The sequence below is a fragment of the Lucilia cuprina genome, chromosome 2, assembly GCF_022045245.1.
Source record: "Lucilia cuprina isolate Lc7/37 chromosome 2, ASM2204524v1, whole genome shotgun sequence".
Classification (NCBI taxonomy): domain Eukaryota; kingdom Metazoa; phylum Arthropoda; class Insecta; order Diptera; family Calliphoridae; genus Lucilia; species Lucilia cuprina.
Window position 1 is genome coordinate 3,256,922 of NC_060950.1, and position 13,114 is coordinate 3,270,035.

The 13,114-nt window shown below is 27.2% G+C and overlaps 1 protein-coding gene across 2 annotated transcripts in view; it reads left to right on the plus strand.

Moving 5' to 3' along the window:
• Positions 1-13,114, plus strand: part of LOC111680501 (kinesin-like protein CG14535) — a 124,123-nt gene that overhangs the window by 17,645 nt on the left and 93,364 nt on the right. The gene's annotated exons all lie outside the window — the stretch shown is intronic.

Genomic DNA, 13,114 nt, shown 5'->3' on the forward strand with positions numbered 1-13,114 from the left:
TTGTATTCCTTTAACAAACAACAAAGAAAGCGAAAAAAATAGTACAAACTCTGCAATAAATAATCATGTTTTACGATGAATGTTTTATATTTATCTATATCTTGATGATTTTTATTCTTTTTTCATTTGTTTTTCTTCTTCACTTCTGAAGAAGCTGATAATGCACAAAAACAAAACAATCTAAAAACTATACAAAAGAACATAAAAAAAGTTTATTAGTGTTTTTGGTTTATTTATTTTTTCATTTTGCGGTTATCAGCTTCCTGGTTTTTCCTTTAGGATGTATTTACACAATAGAGGTGGCTGCGTAAGTAAGAAATTTTGCTGTGATTGAAAAACATTCAATCGTCAAGTTCGACCCCCAGAGAATAGGAACAAAAAAAAAAAAAAAAACATTTATTTATTACTGTAGAGTTAAAATGACACAATCCATATGTATTCTGTTTCCAAAGTATACATTAGTGAAAATTACTTAGTTTTTTTTGCAGAGAAAAGTTTGATTTGAAAAAAAGCTTTGAAACTTAACAAAACAGATGATGATTCCTAGATCAGAATTACTGCACGAAAAAAGTCCTTTTTATGCAAACAATAATTTAAAAAAAATCCAAATTTTGCGCAAAAAAATTAATTTCTACACAGGAAGATATTTTTGACAGAAACATATAGTTAGTATCCCATTAAAATTATTTTTTACACAAAACTTTACACAAAAAGATCCTTTTTTCAAAGCGGTATTTTTGACACAAAAAGATTCACCAAACGTAAAAACTAACTTTTTACACAAAATCTTACTTTTTAAATAAGAAGTAGTTTTTACACAAAAAGTGTCTTTTTACATAAAACGTAACTTTTTACACAAAACGTAACTTTTTACACAAAACGTAACTTTTTAAATAAAAAATAACTTTTTACACAAAATGTTACTGATATTTTTGACACAAAAAGTTAGTGATATTTTTGACATAAAAAGTTACTGATAATTTTGACACAAAAAGATACAACAAACATATTTTTACAAAAAAGTAACTTTTTACACAAAATCTCACTTTTTAAACAAAATCTTGCTTTTTTCAGAAAAACTCTTTCTTTACATAAAAGGTCACCTTTTATACAATGTGATATTTTTGACATAATGTTTATTTTTTTCACAAAAGTAACTTTTTATATAAAATTCGCTTTTAAAACAAAAGATGACTTTTACACATAAAGTCACATTTTACACTAAAAGTCACTTTTTAAACAAAAGGTCACAAAAAGTTACTTTTTACACAAAAAGTCGTGTTTTACACAAAAAGTCGCGTTTTAAACAAAAAGTCGCGTTTTACACAAAAAGTCACTTTTTAAACAAAAGATCACAAAAAGTAAATTTTTACACAAAAAGTAAATTTTTGCAAAACTCTTTAAAATTTTACACAAAAAAATCACATTTGCACGAAATGTTTTTAATACAAAGATTTTGTTTTATATAATACTTCACATAAGCTGTTTTTTTTTAAATTTCTGTCATCAGTTTGAAGGGTATCGTTTAAAATAGTATCGTTTCCTCCTAGTTGTTGTAATACGAAACAGAACCCTTGTAAACTTCTCTTTATAAATTGTGCATTGAAAATTAAATTCTCACGCAAACTAATTAAGTTCTTCGCTTGATTAGAAATTACAATTAATGTCTATGTCTTCTCAACTTCACAACCGCAAAATCAGTTTAATGCACTAATAAAGAATCATACCAGCCAACAACTACATCTTTCAACTTTCCCTTTTTTGCTATAACAACAAAAATACTTAGAACTCCACGGAAAATAAAACCTATATCAAATTACAGAAAAAAGTTGTTTCAAAAGTATTACAAAATGTGAAACATTTTAGTTTCCATTAAATCTTTAACCCAAAGTATTGATTACAATAATGTTTTTTCCTCTAATTTTCTATTTATTTTGTCTATTAGAGAAAATAGATACAGAATAGATAGATTATGTCAAGAACGTAAATCCCGTTTAGAACCTTTAGCAAGTATTTATGTAAGAGTATTATAAGAACACGAAATGCAGCAGCAAACAGAACAAACAAGCAACAGTCATCATTAGAATTAGAGTTTGAGGGGCAGCCAGATGCTCATCAGTGGCTGTCTGCCACAGCAGTATCCTCACAGTAGTTAATGTACATATGTATGTAGTAGATGTATCTGTTTGAGTATCTTTTTTTGTGTGTAGTGATGGTAATTTGATGTTTGTTAAATTAATTAGAGTGCGTATTTTCTCAAACAAACTCTTTTCTGTTGTATATTAGTTGATGCTACTGTTGTTTTTGTTGTTGAAATCAATGCCACATGCATATTCTATATCTTGCTACCACATCACAGACGCACATCAAAAACACACTTATGCATGTATTTACAATTACATTTTCTATGTAAAATTGTAGCTAAATACATGTAGTAGATAAATATACATGTTTGTTTGTTACTTTCCATTTAAAATATTTGAAGATTCCACTTTCAACTAAATTGAAAATGAAAAAAAAAAAAAAAAAATGAAAATTGAAATAAATTCTAATGTGCAACACAAATATACAGACAGAAGGACGGGCGGACAGACAGACAAACAGCATCGTTTAGCTTGCTGTGTTATACAAATAAACACATGGGTGAATACAACAGACAGATCAGACCAATAGATTTTTGAATGTTTGTTCGTTTGTACATTTATATACTTCATTTAGCTGTATATTGTAGATAAAATAACTACAAATGTGCAGTTTAAAAGGTAAATTGTTTTGTTTTTTTATATATTCTTTGGTTGTTGTTTTTTTTCTATTTTTTTGTAACATCAAAAACTAAAATCTATCAATCTTTTGTAGTTTTAGTTAGTTGAAAGTTTATTTAAACATTTAGCAGCATGATGTGATTCTAGCAGAAGTTTAAAAGAATAATGTCACGAAGTTTATTTTAAATTCGTTAGACAAAACAGAAGTGAACAAAAATGAACAAACCGAAAAATCATCAATCATCAAACACAATTTTTCATAAATTGCTAGAAAACTCAACTTTTTAAGAAACTTTTTTTAAGAATGTTTAAACTATTAAATCTTTAAGTCAAACATCTGGGCTAAATTTACACTCAGACAGAATAAAAGTTTTCGTACACTTACAGAAAAGAAAAATTAAAGCCTTTAAAAAGTTTGATTTACATTTAATCAAATCCTTTAAAACAGGCCTCTTTCTTTCGATAAGCAAGTGTTTGGATAAATCCTTAGAATCCTAAACAAACATTTAACTAAATGAGACAATCGGTTGATACAGAATGTGTGGTCAAACTTTTATCTTACATTGTTAATAAATCACAGTGTAAATCTGTACTAGTCAGCCAGTTATTCACTTCTGGCTTTGATTTGTTAAATCTCATTAGATTTTAATGTTTTATTTTCGTCTATTACAACTAAACGTACATGTATCTCTACCCAAACTTATAGTATTTAATTATTTTGTTGCTATTTTTTTATAATTTCATAGATATAATTTTACAAACGATACAAGTAGTTTTTTATTACAAATACTGCAGTATTTACTTATTTCTATCTGCTGCTGAAATTAATTCATGGGTGGCTTTTTTTGCAGTTAGTTTCTTCTTATTTCACGATAATTTTCAAATGCATGAAGTTACTCATTCATTCATTTGTATGCTTTGAAATGCTGGTTGCCTCATATAATGCTGCCGCAACAAAATTTGAAACAAATGTACAGAGAGCGAGAGGAATTGCAGTTAACACACACAAATATCGGGGACATAATGCCAAAAGTAAATAGTGGTTGTAGGGGCCCAATATATTTTGTTGATTTTTTGTTTTAAATCCCTAAGGAAATTATGTGTAATATGGTTGCTTCCCTTGAAAATTAAAAGTTTCTTTATTATTAAAACCTTAAAGTTTTTTCCTAAATAATTTATGGTAGTTTGCTGGAGTAGATTTAGACCATTCAGTCCTGCATATATGTATATGTATGTAGTTATAGAGAGTCTGTCTGACGGTCAGTTCTGTTTGTCTATTTATTTGGTTTGCCAAACCAAAGACTGTCTGTCAGACATGTATGTTAATTGTTTCTTTAAACTGCATTGCCAAGATTTATTATCAAATTAAAATTTTTTGAAGTAGATAAAATTTTATTTTTCAGTTTTTCGTTTCGAGAAATGAATGAATGATACGTGTGTGGCATGATGAAAACAAATGTTTGAAAAATACAAATAGAGCAACAAATTATGGTTACAAAGTGTACTAGTAAAGATTCTTTTCATTTTTAATTTTTTTTACTTTTTTCAAAAAACTTCCTGCTGCACGTGTAGTAGTTGAAGGTAGTTTTTTGTGGAAGAAGCTTAAGTTTAAATCCTTTAGTAATTTTTGTTTTTTTTTTTTTTTTTGAAAATTATGAAGGATACTAATGTTGGGGAAGGTATGTAAGCGTTTTCGGCAAATTTTATTTTGATATATTTTGTAATGCACTTTGTAGTTTTTGAAAATCAATCATATTTAAGGATGAATTTGGTTTCAAATGATACGAATTTTGTGAGGAAAGTTGATGTGTTTGAAAATAAGTATTATAAATAATGGGTGTATACTAAAATTTTGTCTTTATTAATAAATAATATTAATAGTCTAGTCTATAGTCTAGTCTATAGTCTTGTCTATAGTCTAGTCTATAGTCTAGTCTATAGTCTAGTCTATAGTCTAGTCTATAGTCTAGTCTATAGTCTAGTCTATAGTCTAGACTATAGTCTAGTCTATAGTCTAGTCTATAGTCTAGTCTATAGTCTAGTCTATAGTCTAGTCTATAGTCTAGTCTATAGTCTAGTCTATAGTCTAGTCTATAGTCTAGTCTATAGTCTAGTCTATAGTCTAGTCTATAGTCTAGTCTATAGTCTAGTCTATAGTCTAGTCTATAGTCTAGTCTATAGTCTAGTCTATAGTCTAGTCTATAGTCTAGTCTATAGTCTAGTCTATAGTCTAGTCTACTGTCTAGTCTATAGTCTAGTCTATAGTCTAGTCTATAGTCTATTGTCTAGTCTATAGTCTAGTCTATAGTCTAGTCTATAGTCTAGTCTATAGGCGATAACCGGTTTAAATCAAATGTTCATCTGGTGAGCTCTTATCAAGTGCAACAAAAATTTCACTGCTCCTAATACGAAACATTTCCCTAATATTTATTTAAACAAAGAAATTACTAAAACGATATTCCCTTTTTTAAAGTGCATTCAAAACTGAAAAGTTTTAAAAAAAAAAAAAAAAACGTTCATGTTTCAAATCATTTGTGAATTTCCTGCAAATACTAGAGTACTTGTATTAGAATTGCTAATATATATTTTGTTATATTTCTTTCTTTCTTTAAGTTGGTTAACAAATGAAATATTCTGTATTCAGTATTGTTCAAAATGATTTTCTGCTTTAATCTCATGATGGATTACCATAATCAGATTCCGATTGTACTAAATATACATACAAATTCCTTCTTTTATATATTATATTGTATTTTATATAAGATTTTAACAAAATGTGATGAATAAATTAATTTCAATAGCAGAGGGTAGTGGTGGTAGGGGGTGTTTTCAGACAAGCTGATTTTATTGTTATTAGCAAACTTTTCCATTTATTGCCAGCATTTTGATTGACATGTGTGTATTTGAGTTGGCAATGCCAAACAAATTTGTATATTTTTTTTATTTTGTTAGATTTATTAAAATTGTTTACAATCTTTTGTAATTAAGCTCAAATTGAAAGTCTTTAGCAATAAATGAAATATATAATTTTTTTGCTTATCAAATTTATTTATTTGGAAATTTTTTCTGCTTATAAATTTTTATTTAAAATCTTTGTAAAAGTTGTTTTTTTTCCTCATAATTTTTTTTGTTTATTTTTTTATGTTTTAGTTTAAATATCCAATATAGAAAGATTTATTAGATAATTTTTTGTTTTGAAATGAACTTAATTAATGCTGCAGCCGTCAGACCAAACCAACCATTTATGAACAATATGTGTGTAATGACTGCAAATTGTTTATAAACTTTTTAGTTAGTTTTGTTGTTGTTGTTATTATTCAGATCATGCTAGCAAGTAAACATTTAATTGTTGTTGTTCTCATTGTGTTTTAAAGGGGGTTTTTTGGTTCATAATGTTAATAAATATTAACTTTGGGCCATTTGGTCCACGGCATTGATAGTTGACTGTGGCGGCGGTTGCTTTTGAATTAGACATCGAAAGTAAAAGAACAATAATGAAGTAAATAAAAAAAACTTTATTTAAATCAAAAAGGTAAAAAACGAATAATATATATGAAATTACATTTCGGGGTAAAATAGTAGCACTATTAATTTATTTATTAGAAACTTAAGTTATAACAATCTTTGGAATACATTTATGTATATTTAAAGTAGATTTAAACAGATTTTCTATTCACTATTGTGACTTCTATTTGCATTTAAATGTCTATATTTTGGTATTGTATGCAGAGTCATACAATACGAATAAAATGTTAATTTTACGACTCACACATACAGAACATTTTTTAAGACTTTAACCATGAGAGATTGATAATAATGAATTTTCCATATTGGGTAACTTTTGGGGAAGTTGTATGTTGAAGGTTTTTTTAATATTATTTTTTTATCTGTTGTTTTTCTCTTTGTTTTTGTTATTTCTTTTTTAATGCTTTGATGTTTGTTTTTGTTTCAGTTTTTTTCTTGTTGCATAGTGTTTTTTTAGGTTATAGGAAATATAAATAGCAAATAATGTTTAATGTTTCCTTTTTTGAGCACTTTAATTTTAGGGGAATTGGCACAATACAATAGTGGTATAAAATGTTTGCAACACAGCATCATGACAAATCTGATGGGAAAAGCTCAGTTAAAAGCTCTTGTATACAATTAATTCACCTTTATTTTCCTATTGAAAGCTTTATTTGTAAATCTATTTTGAAAGTTTTCACATTAGTCTTGAGCATTTATTAACCAAGTCTTCAAAACCCGAAGCTTTTAAAATAATTTTTGGAGTTTTTCCGAGAGAATAGCTTTTCCAAAAAAAATAATTTTTATGATTATTACCAAGCTTTTAAAAACAGTATTAAATGTTTTTAACAAAATTCTCTCTTTAAATAGAATTTAAATAAGTTCTTAAAAAACTTTCAATAGATTTTCTAATATAATTCCAATAATGAGTCAAAAAAATCTGTATTTGAAGTAAAAATATAAGTTTTTTTTTATTTTGATAGTATAATTTTTTCATGTTTTATTTTACAATCTTTAACATTGAAGATTGAATACTTTTTACAAAGTTGAACTTTAATATAATTTAGGTGAAGTGTTTTTAACAAAAACTTCAGCGGTATACTTTTGAAAGCTTACTATGCTTATTTAAATCTTTGAACTTTTGAAATATTTAGAATTATCTGACAAGAATGTCAATTATAACATAAACTCAATCACCCAAAAGTTAAAAAAAGCTCATATTATAACACTTTTTCACTAAAGTTCATATATGGAGGATTAATATCGATAAGTTTTATATTAGTTAAAATTCTGCTTTTTTAAAAGCTCATATTTACATGTTTTCTGTGTAAAAGCTCTCTAAAGTCTTATCCCGTATTCATAAAGATATTAATCGTTTATTTTAGGTTTATTACGCACATTTTCCATACTATATTCCTGCAATAAACTATTAATAACTTTATTAATCATTTATCAATATGGGGGTAAGCTTTAAAAGCTTTATAATTATTTAAAAAGTTCTTCTTTAAAAAAAAACTCAGATTGGAAAGTTTCTTATAAAAATCTTTGAATTATTAAGCTATTAATGATTTCTAAAAGTTATATTTAAGAATTAAACATTTTTTTTCAATTTCTTAAAAGCTTTTTGATACAACTCCTACAAAAATATTCAAATAATAATGAAATCCTAATCTGTTCTTAAAAAAAAGAAATACATTTCTTCGAAGTGAAATTTTATATGTTATTTGTATGGAATGTCTAACTATTACTGCAATTTATTTTAAAAATAATCCCAAAAGGTTATTATTCAAAATACGGGTAGACAGTTTAATGCCAAGACATTACATTTAACAAGTAATATTAAAAACAAATGAATCTTACAATTTGATTAAACCGTTTTCAATGTCAAGTATGCAGGGTGATTTAAAGTTCTCCTTTAACCTAGAAAAATTTTCAGAGATAGGAAATGTTTCAACTGAAAAAAATAGGATTTTTTTCTTTTGTAAAGGTATTACAACTGATATGCATATGTGTATTTATACGACATGATGAAGGTGTTTACTTAAATGAAAGAAAAACGAAAAAAAGCCCTTTCAGTTGTTTCGCTAATGGCTAAAAAGCAGATATAGAAATGAAAATGTTTTAATACTCGTACACACGTTAAGAAAAAGTAGTGCTTTTCTATTATCAAGGCTTTAAAAATTTCAATATTTTTTTCCGTTTAAACTTTCTTTATATCAGTATGTATGTATATACATACGTATTGCTATTTGACTTTAGGCTGTTTAACTAATCGAGGTGTTTTTTTGTACACAAAAAAACTTTTTTCAAAGAATTTTCATTTACGAAAAAAAGAAAAAAATTAAATTTCTTTTTAATGTTTTTCCTAAAATTTTGTTGCCTGAAACGTTTAAATTATTCAAATACTTAAAACTCTGTAAGTACTCCCGCTATTTTGTATTTATGAAATCTAAACAAAAACTAAAAAAAAAATTTAATTATATACTTTTAACCTGTAATAGTTCAGGACATTCATGCAACACAAGAATTTTTACTAAAGAAATAAGAAACCATGCAACAAAATTGTTGCTATTTCAAGTGAACTTCTTCAATTATGCACAGACTGTAACGGTATGAAAACTTCTTACACTTCTCTACATACTTTTTTTTGCATGTATGCACTTGTATTTTATTTTTGTTGTTGACTTTAGTTGAAGTCTAGAGTTTTGTAAAACTCTTGAGAAAAAGTGTTTGCAAGTTTTTCTCCTCCTGCTACGAGTGAAAGTAAAATAACAGAGTAAAACAGGACTCAAAGCAATAAAAAGGAAAAAACGGTAGAAAAACTTTGTACAACACCACGCATACGTAATGCACTTAAAATAAATAAAGGATAAATTCCCTGAGGGTTTTAATTTTTGGTTTGCATGTGTCTGTCTAGCTTTTCTTTCTTTTAGCTAAGGATCAAAAATGAAAAATATATATAAACTAAACTTAAGTAAGAATAACATAAAGTTAGACAAGAATTTAGACATATGAATATGCAGAGCTTCGTGTTTGGTTTTGCAAAGTTAACACTTGCAGCGAAAATAGGAAATATTGTAAAATTTTGTTTAAATATATTTTCATCATAAGTACAGGAGCTTTTTCTTTAAATATATATGTACCTTATAAAGAGTAAAATCTTTGGAGTAAGAGTTGGTTTAGAAACTTATTTTATGTTTTTTTTCAAATATAAACGTTACAATAACTATAAAAGCATTCCTAAAAATGTGTAAAATTAAGCTTTTTTACTTCTAATTAGAAGCTTGACAGTAAAAACACTCAACAGATTTAAAAGCTTATTAATGTCACATTTCACAAATTTATGATAAAAAGCTTTTTAATAAAATTTGTAAACTTTTTGCTAAATTATTGTTATAATTTTTTTAAATAATATCAAGTTTCAAAGTTAAGTAGACATAATTTGTTTGTTTTATAAACTTTGCTATAAAAGCTTTTCAATGGCAATAAAAGCTCGGTACAAATCACTAAGTTCAATAATTTTCTAATTTAATTTTGAGTAGGGGGTTCTAATAAAGCTTTTTAAAGCTTACATTATATATAATTGTTTAATTCATATTTGAGTTTTGAAAATATTCTCTATAATTAAACGAAACTTTTAACTTTATCTGCTACTGTAACCCACGTATCATCTATCCTATCACCATATCCCTTTACCATTCTTCTACAAACTTTCACAGTAGCAATAGAATTCATTATGATTCAAACATTGATGGACACAAAAGTAAACTGACAGCCACAAACCAAAACATCTACCGACATAAATACATATATTTATGTATATTTACTAGTGATGAGTATCTCTGTATAAAATTACGTGAATGAAGATGATAAAATAGAAATATTATTGAAACAACTTTAACCCCATAAAGAAAACATTGATGTAAGTTGGAAATATTCAAAGACAAACATGTAAGAAAAACAACAAAAAAAAAGTAGAAAAAAATCTCAAGTGCTTTTCAGGTGACATTAAAAATCACAATATTTCGCACAGAAGAAGCTCGTTAAGCATTTTGTCGTTAGTGAAAGGAAATGTAACGTGCTGATACACTATTAGGAAGCGAAGGGTGGCAGAAGGTCAGCATACTTTTAAGTGTTGCAATATATTAAAGTATTATATAAAACTGAATAGAGTTGTCGTGTGTCATTTAGAAGTATAATAGTAAAGAGATTATTTTTTTTTATAAAATTTCATATTATAAGGAAATATATTGACATTTAAAAAAAATCAAATCTTTTCAACAGATTTCTTTAAAAAGATTTAACTTTATAATATATTTAATTAAAATACCTTTGGCAACCCTTTCTAATACTCACACTCAACAGTCATTTACTCAATTTTATGACACAAATAACCTCCATGCAACCCCCAATACCTTTGGCGTCTACGTAATTGTAAAATAAAAGTATAAACAAAGTTCTAACTAAAACACCAAGAGAAAAAAGGATACACATCTCACAGACATGGCTGGCATTCCACAACATTGCCACAAAATTGAGGGGTAGAGAATAACAAGGTATAATTTTTGTGACAACTTTTATTATTCATCGTCAGTCATCTACACCAGGGCGTCGCAAATTTCGCCCTTAGACTGTATTTCAATTTGAATTAAAATTTTTCTTAGTTTAGAAACTTTTTTTCTGAATTTCTTACAATATCGTAGCTGCGATCGTAACGCAGAATACATATGATCATAAATGAAGTTAATTCTTTCTTTTCTTCTTTGGATAACTGAATGCGGAAACGAAATCTGAACGCAGAATAAGGAGGACAATGACAATTTTTTTTCGCACTGATATGTGGTTTTATTTAAGGTAACTATGCTAAAAGTTAACTAGTTTTTAGTTAAAGTTAAGTACGTTTGGAACCCCTGGTATATAATGTGGACTAGTAACAGATGTTGTTGTTGTTGTTGCTATTGCTACTGATGTATTCAAACTTTGAAATTTAAACTCGTACTTCATCTGGCAACGGATTTCTATTTTTTTCCTGTTTTTATTTTTTATTTTGTTAGAGGTAGAAGTTTGTGCGATACATTTTCATTACTCTGTGGCTTACAATAGACACTTGAAATGTATTTTTAACAGGATTTTAGGATTTTCAACTACTTTGGGTTTTTATATTTAAGTTCCTGTCAGTCTGTCTGTCTGCCAATCGTTCTGATTTTTGTCATTTTGTTTTCTTTAAGTTTTTTTTTTCTGCTGTTGTCCTTGAGTGCATGTGAGAATAAACAATGATTAAAAAGTATTTGTTTTTTCCTGGATGAATTTCCTTGGAACAAAAAAAAAAAAAAAAAAAAAAAACATTATTGTTTTGAATCTTCTGGGTTTTATTGCAATTTGTCAATGACATATCAATGTTTAAGTTTATAACATATTTTCCTTAGAGGAATGCAATACAAAATTGATTAAATTTTAAAAAAACATCTAACTGAAACAAAATTTTTAAATTAATAAAAAACTTTCGCTATTTTTTCAATATTTATACTTTAAAGAACTTTCGACTGGGCATCATTATTGCTGTCTAATAAATCAGCTATAAAATGACTAGCAAATTCATTACCATTTTATTATAGACCGACCCCACATTATATAATTTGCTACACAGTTTGTTAACAGCGATTATTTAGCTCATTTTAATTTCTTTTTTTAAACTTCATAATTTGAAAATATAAACACATATTTCATCTTTCGAAAAAAACACAAGAAAATAAATGGAAAACCTAGTAAACACTTGTAAACTTTATATAACTTTTAACTGTAGAAAAGGTCATTGTCTCATTACGCAGACAATTAGTTGCCATTACACTTTGCTGCTCCTGTACAACAGCCAACAACACATAACAACTCAACAAAAATGTGTTTATAAATCTAAACGGGAACAACCTAAACAACAGCAACCAACCTTCCCAACAGCCAGCCAGTCTTTATTGCTTGAAGCCTCCTACTTAATACTTACATACAAACAAACAAACAAACGAACATACACATTTAAGTCTGCTCCTAAAAATAATCCTACTTTTCATCCTGTTTATTTTTCAACTGAATTGAGTGCTTATGTATGAGTATGAATGTGTAAGGAATATTATTAAAACGTGTTCATTCACATCATACATTCATTCATCCATCCATCTACCTCCTTTTATTCATATTTCTCTAGTTCGTTTTTTCCTGGCACCACAAGCAGCAACCAAAACACTTCTCAGCTTAATTTGAAATGTTTGGAATTGTTTTTGTTCGTTTCTCGTGTTTTGTAACAGTTTGGTTTGGTGGGCGTTTGAGCACCTTTAGAAGTGTTTAAGTAGAGTTGTTAGCCTTAATGGAGGAATGATCTCTAAGGATTTGTGATCATTAAGTTAATAGAAGATAGACACACACATGTTTATTTGGCTTTAATGTTGCTAAAGACAGCTAGCAATATAAAGAGACTTTACACCTCAAATACGTTAATTGAGACCCATGAAAGAAACACCTGTATTAATAGTTAACGAAGTGGTTTATGTATATATAATTATCAATTATTTCTTAAAAAACCATATCTTTCCAGAAAAACTTGTTAAGCAGATATGATGTATTGGAGCAAAGTGAAAGCACTTACTTTTTGGGTGTATAACTACTTACTTTTGTTCGACGCTATGCAAAAGATTACTGGTTTCAAATATGATTACCGTACTTTCCGGCTTATCCTACTACTTTCTAGTATATCCACTATTTAGAATAGTTTTTACAAAAACGTTTTTGAAAAAAAAACTTCCGATATCAACTAGAAATCGAAACACAAACTTCTTATTAGCTAGACAGATTTATTA